This window comes from Macadamia integrifolia, unplaced genomic scaffold, assembly GCF_013358625.1.
Source record: "Macadamia integrifolia cultivar HAES 741 unplaced genomic scaffold, SCU_Mint_v3 scaffold2552, whole genome shotgun sequence".
Taxonomy (NCBI): domain Eukaryota; kingdom Viridiplantae; phylum Streptophyta; class Magnoliopsida; order Proteales; family Proteaceae; genus Macadamia; species Macadamia integrifolia.
Window position 1 is genome coordinate 1 of NW_024868791.1, and position 7,544 is coordinate 7,544.

Below are 7,544 nucleotides of genomic sequence, written 5' to 3' on the forward strand. Positions count from 1 at the left end.
TGTGTGGACTGTTGTGTGTGGTCCACCTCTCTACTTACTGAGCTAGTGAGCTCATTCCACGTGTGCACCCCTTTTTAGATGATTTTGCAAGTCATGCATCTGAGGCGCAGGGGGTGGGTCCCGCAGTCGAGTTTCCTGAAGAGGACTGGTGGACCCCTGATGAGTTTGAGCACGGCGTAGACTGCGCGTGTGAGAGCTGTGCTGCAGGACAGCAGCTCTGAGGCCGAGCTGAGCTCCAGCCTTGAGACCGAGCCGAGCTGTGTACTCTGATGATTTTGATAAATTCTTGTATATACTTGATATTTGAACTTCATTCTTTTTGTGTATATATCACGCCTTCGGGCCCAAATGTATATAATTATGGTATTATCATTGGGTATCAAGTATATGGGAATTATTTACAGGTAAACCTTAGTCTTCCGCTGATCTGATAAATTGATGTTAGTGTATGTATGCTGTGGTGGAATACAGTATCTGATGATCCTGGCAGGTTTGGGTTAACCGGTGTTAACTCGGTCACCGCTCCGGTTCAGGGTGAACGGGGTGTGACAAAACTGGCCTTGATAAACTGGTGCCAGGTGGTGATTTTTAGGGAATAGAATCCTGGATAAGAATTTGACGGACCACAGGCGAATGCCAAATACCTAATGGACTTGCATGCCAAATGGCGATTCTTGGGGGATATAATCATGGATAAGAATTTGACGGACCATAGATGAAAGGTAGATACCCAATGGCCTTGTATGTCAAATGGCGATTCTTGAGGGACACAAACTATGATGGTCTTTTTAGATATCTTGATTATTAATTTAGGAACCAATTTATTGCCTTGAGATTATTGACACCGCACTTGCACATGTCAAGTTGCCTACGTATCCCTTTGAGAGGAATCAAGTCTGACATAGTTCGGGCTATTCAATATATTAGACATAATATTTCTTGAGTTGATCCTTGTTGCCCCAGAAGTGGGATCCTTGATTCGATATTAGTTCTTGAGGTACTCCATATCGGGAAATGATATTTTCTTGGATGAACTTTGCTACTTTAGCAGATGTGAGGACTACATATGACTGAGCTTCTACCCACTTGGTGAAATAGTGGCTACTAAGATGAATTCATGACCATTGGATGCTTTGGGGTTGACCTTCACAATGATGTCAATGCCCCAAGTGGAGAATGGCCAAGGAGAACTGAGCAAATGCAATTCTATTGGTAGGATATGTATGATGTTGGCACATATCTGACATTTGTAGTATTTTTTGACAAATCCTATACAATCTGCTTCCATTGTGTTCTAATAGTATCCTAGCCTGAGAATCTTCTTAGCTAGCATCTTGGCATTCATATGGGGCCCACAAAGGCCTTGATGAATTTCTTTCATGATTGTTGTTGCTTGTTCCTCATCCACACAACAGTTGTATTCCATCATAGGATCTCTTGTATAACAAATCCTCTTGAAGAATGAATTGGGTGGCATATCTCCTTAGAAACTTCTTTTCTCTATCAATTGCTCCACTCGGGTACTTTCTTTCTCTGATGAAATCCACTATATGAGCAAACCAAGACCGACCATATATGGTGAGAGGGTTCACCGAATTTTGATAAATGGGCCTGCTTCTTTGTTCTACCAAAAATGGTCGGACCCTAGCCATAGGGTTGCATTCTACCATGGAAGCCAAGGTTGCAAGGGCATCAGCAAACCTGTTGTTATCTCTCTGGAAGTATTCGAACGAGATCTTCTCAACGTGTTCAATCACCTCTTCCAGATGTTCTTGATACAACTTCAATTTTTCATCTCTTGTCTTCCATTTTCTTTGCGTATGACAAATGACAATGGATGAATCTCTATACACCTTGATCCTTTTAACCCCAATGGTCAGGACTGTTTCTAGTCCCAAGGCATAAGCGTCATATTCAGAAATGTTATTGGTACAGGGGAAATCGAGGCAGAATGATATAGGCAAATAAAGGCTGTAAGGAGTGAGAAGCAATATTCCCGCACCAAACCTTTTTGATTAGCCGCTCCATCAAAGAATAATTGCCATTCATTAACTACATCTTCTTCCTCTATTGCTACGATCTCTTCATTAGGAAAAGCATCATCCAAGGTCCTTCCATCCTTCATGGGGTGTGTCACCAAATGATCGGCCATAGCTTGCCCCTTGATAGACTTCTGAGTAACATAGGCGATGTCAAAATCTGATAGCAAAAGTAGCCAACGGGCCATCCTTCCTATTAGGGCTGGTTTCTCAAAGAGGTATTTTATTGGGTCCATTCTTGAGATCAAATGTACTGGATAAGATACCATGTAGTGCCACGGCCTTTTTGTTACCCAAATCAATGCAGCACAAGTTTTTTCCAAAGATGTGTACCGCGTCTCATACAGTAGGAACTTCTTGCTAAGATAATATATGGCATGCTCTACCCCCTTTTCGGTTTCCTTTTATGCTAGGAATAAGCCCATGGAATACTCTCCCATAGATAAGTACATCAAGAGTGGTTCTCCTTCCACCAGTGGTGTCAATACTGGCGGGTTCATGAGGTATCCTTTGATCTTGTCAAAAGCTTGTTGGCATTGCTCATTCCATTCCGTGGGCTGATCCTTCTTCAGTAGCTTGAAAATTGGTTCACAGATTGTAGTCAATTGAGCTATGAATCTACTGATATACTGAATGTGACCCAAAAATCTTTGTATTTGCTTCTTAGTCCGAGGTGTGCGCATCTCCTGAATTTCCTTGATCTTGACAGGGTTGACTTCGATGCCTCTTTCACTCACCAAGAACCCTAACAATTTTCCTGTTGTTGCCCCAAATACACACTTCTAAGGGCTCAACCTCAGCTGATACTTCTTGATTCTTTCAAAGAATCGCCTTAGTGTGAGAATATGCCCTTGCCGATCTTTTGACTTCACTATCATGTCATCCACATAGACCTCCACAATTTTGTTCATCATATCATGCAATATGGCCGTAGCTACTCTCTGATAAGTTGCCCCGATGTTCTTCGGTTCAAAAGGCATCACTTTGTAACAATAGGTTCCCCATGGAGTGGTGAAGGCTGTCTTCTCACGATCTTCTGGGTGCATGCTTATTTGGTTGTATCCTGAAAATCCATCCATAAATGATAAAAAAGCATGCCCCATTATGTTATCCACCAATAAATCAATGTGAGGCAATGGGAAGTCATCTTTAGGGCTTACTTTGTTAAGATCTCATAAGTCCACGCACATTCGTACCTTGCCATATTTTTTTGGTACTAGTACTACGTTGGCCAACCATTGGGGGTACTTAACCACTTGTAGAAATCCTACATTCCACTGCTCCACAACCTCTTGTCTGATCTTTTCACTCCATTCTAGATGCATTCTTCAGAGCTTCTACTTTATAGGTTTTGCCCCAGGGTAAGTCGACAATCGATGCTGCACGATGTTGGGGTCCATACCAGGCATATCCTCATAAGACCAAGCAAAGACCTCAGTGAATTCCTTTAGAAGACTAATCATCTATTCTACTTCTTTGTCATCAAGGGTAGTGCCAATTTTTACCTCTCGAAGGCTTTGGTCGTTTCCTAGATTAATAACCCGAGTGTCCTCACCAATGGGTTGGGCTTTCTTTGGTTTGCATTGTTTTAATGATTCTTGATATTTATTAAGATTATCATTAGAAAAAGGAGGCAAGTCTATGAGGGTAGTGGCCACAGATGCCTCCGCCCTCTTTGTGAAAAGGGGCAGAGAATCGATTCCATCCTCTCTCCTCTCCTTCTCTTTTTAACAAGGCAGGGGTGTGTCATGTGTGCTTTACTTGTGGGCCCTGCACCACCGTATCGTCGCTCGAAGATACATGGAGGCCTATTTTGTAAGAGTATAAAGTTTTTCATTCGAGACAAGGATTTGATAATGGTCCAATATGGGATCGGAATCATACAAAAGGGTTTGGAGTCATCATCTGGGATTATGGGCCTAGGACCCAAGGTGGGTCAAATTCTGGAGAAAAGGGCCCAAAAATTAGTCTATTTCAGAGATTTATGGTAAGCATCAGATTACAGGATTGGGAAGGTTTTAGGCACCCAATCTTCCTGGTTCAACCAGTTTTCCTACTAGATGCTTAAGAACGAACATTTTCCATGATTATTCCTATTCCACATGCATGGCTAAGTTATCACACATATATACATTGACTGAATTTAAACTACTATATACACTAAAACAAGATCTATATAAAGTCTACATTATGACAAGTTGGTTTAGAAGTTATACCTGAACTTAACCCTTGCTTCGAGTCAAGAGGGGTGAGTCCCTGATTAGTACCTGCTCAGACTGTCTTTCAGATTCTCCTAGCTCAAGGGAAGATGGTCTTGACCTCTAAATTCCTTTCTTGAGAGATGCTGATTGTGATGGTATTCGGACAGGGTTTCGACTAGGAAAGGTTACTTTCGGATTTGGATTCGGATAGAGCTTTGGCTAGGGAAGGCTATTTCTAGATTTGGATTCAGACAGAGCTTCGGCTAGGGAAGACTATTTTTAGGCTTACGCTGAGATGGCACTCTGGCAGAGCTTCCGCTGGGGATAGGCTGAGGTGGCACTTCGGCAGAGCTTCCGCTAGGAATGGCTATTTTTGAAAAGATTCCAGGGGCACTCAGACAGGGCTTCCGCTAAGACTGCTATTTTTGTAAAGAAACGGATTGACCTAAAAATGGATTAAAGATCTTCAAAGTCCTGAAGAACACTTTGAAGATCTGAACAGAGTTTCGGATCTTAACAAAGATCTCTTCATAGACCCGAAGAACCTCAAAGGGGGGGTTTCTATTTCTCGTAAAACTCAAGAACACTCAAAAGAGGGGGTTGAAGAACACACTACTTTTGGAAAAAATTGGATTGAACTAAGGACTTGGATTTAAGATCTTCAAAGTCCCAAAGAACACTTCGAAGATCCAAACACGATTTCAGATCTTAACGATGATCGCTCCGAAGACCGGAAGAAAATCAAGAGGGGGAGGGGAGAAACGTTTCACTACAATGGAGTGAGGTGGGATTTTTTTGTGTGTCAAATCCAAAGGAGGGGGTATTTATAGGTTTTTCTGGCCAATGGGAAAGAGGGAACATCTTTATCCAACGGACAAAAGAAGGGTTCTTGCCTAAAGTGGGGTGATAGGGCTTTTATACACTGGGTAAAAGAGGTTCTCAGACCAAAATGAGTGGGGGGAAGGTTTTTTTCCAATGGGTAAAAAGTGGGTTCTTGGGAGAGAGAATCCTCAGTAAAAAAGGGGTTTTTTGGTCTTAAGTAGGTGAAGAGGGAATTTCTTCACCCATCGGGTCAGGGGAACAGCAATCCCAGCCATTGTCAATGGCGTGAATGATTGGGCCAAAGTGCATGGGACAGGGTCATGGGTGTGCGGTGCATGGGCAGTTGATGGGAAAGTTGGGTAGCACATAGTGCTCAGGTATGTGCAGGCTGGCCTGCTGGCTAGCATGTGCATGCACGGGTCTGCCTGCTGGCCAACTTGCTTATGCATGGGCTGGCCTGCAAATCAGCACACATGCATAGGGTATGGGCATAGGCCAGTGGCTGTGGGGGCGCGGGCCTGTGCCCTTGGGTGTGCGAGATATGGGGCAGGGACACAAGCCTATGAGGCATGGGCACGGGCCTATGAGCCATGGGCATGGGCACGGGCATACTGGTGCGAAGCCATGGGCAATGGGCATAGGGGCACTGGCTTTTGTGCAAGGGCATGCGCTGTGGGGTGCTAGGACACGGGTCTATGTGCGGGGACTCAGGCTATGGGTGTATGGGTGGTGCATAGCCAATGGGCAGGGGCTTGGCTTAGGTGGTGCACGGTAAGTGCATGGCAGGTGGGCAGGGGCTTGGCTTGGATGGTGCATGGTAGGTGCATGGCAAGTGCATGGCAGCATGCTTTGCAACCCATGGGCATCAGGCATCGGCTGCAACGATGGCCAGCAGGCATGGGCTGCAGTCATGGGCAGCAAGCATGGGCTACAACCAAGGGTAGCAAGCACGCGTGTGGGCTGGCCTATTGGCATGGGTATTTCTGGTGACGATTATGGGAGATATGATGGTCCGATTTTGACGTGTCATATATCATCGAAATTGTATTCTCGAGCACTATCCATCCATATGGTCATCTTGACTGGATTTCTTTATATATAAAAATTTAAAATTAGACCCTCTTCTCTCCCGGACGAGGGTTTCTAGGGTTTCAGGTTGGGGAATGTTTCCATCAGCATCTCTATTGATCGAAAGCTGGAAGTTGGAAGTCACATCCAAGATCCATATTTTATCATAGTCGGAGGAGGGTGACAACATTGGGTGTCTACAAAGTCATACTCAGAATCAGAAATTTCATTCATGAAAAAGGAATAACAAACTTGACATAGACGGACTCTAGACTCACCTCAAGAGGGGAGGCCGACACGAAATCATAAACAATAGACTTGACTACAGACTTGACAACTGACTTGATTACTGACTTAATGCTTTTCTTAGTGGTATTCAAGGTGGTTGACTCAGTAGCATGAGTAAACTTGAAGTCTTCTCTAATGCTAGTTCAATTCAGGAGCAGTTCGATGGCTCGATAGATGAGGAGATGTGGCAAAGGGCCTTCTTCTCCTTTTGAGAAAGTTGCTGCTATTTCTTTAACGGTGCAATGGTTCTTCTGGATAGGTGCCTACTTCTTTATAAATACTAGCTGATAAACCTTATGCTCCTGGAAGCCAAACTTTTTGAGGGGTGAAGATTGGTGGAAACTGCTCAATCCTTTTTCTATAAAGTCCATCTTTTTCGAGCCTATTGAGGGATGCCATCTCGGTGCCTCAGTCACATCTTTGACCACCTTCACGAACATTCTCATTGCAGTTGATTTGGGCACAGTATATACAAACCATCATTCTTTGTGCTCTTCTCTGCTTTGCATATGCACTTCTTCCTCTGAAAGGATGAGGCTTGAGCTCATGTAGCTCTCGAGCTCTTGGTTCTTATAGGAGGGAGCAAATATAGCTTTTCAAATCAATGGGAAGTAGTAGACTCCATGTCACACCCCGTTCACACTGAACCGGAGCGGTGACCGAGTTAACACCGGTTAACCCAAACCTGCCAGGATCATCAGATACTGTATTCCACCACAGCATACACACACTAACATAAGTTCATCAGATCAGCGGAAGACTAAGTTTTACCTGTGAATAAATCCCATATACTTGATACCCGAATTGTGATACAATAATTATATACATTTGGGCCCGAAGGCATGATATATACACAAAAAGAATATGATTCAAATACCAAGTATATACAGGAAATCATCAAAAAACATCAGAGTACACAACTCGGCTCGGTTTCAAGGCTGGAGCTCAGCTCGGCATCAGGGTTGTGCCCAGCTCGGCATCACATAGAAGAGCTCAGCTCGGCCTCAGAAGTGGAGCTCAGCACGGCCTCAAAGTGGAGTCACGCAGCACAGATCCTGTCCCGCAGCACAGCTCTCGCACAAGCAGTCAGCGCCGTGCTCTAACTCCTCAGGGGTCCACCAGTCCT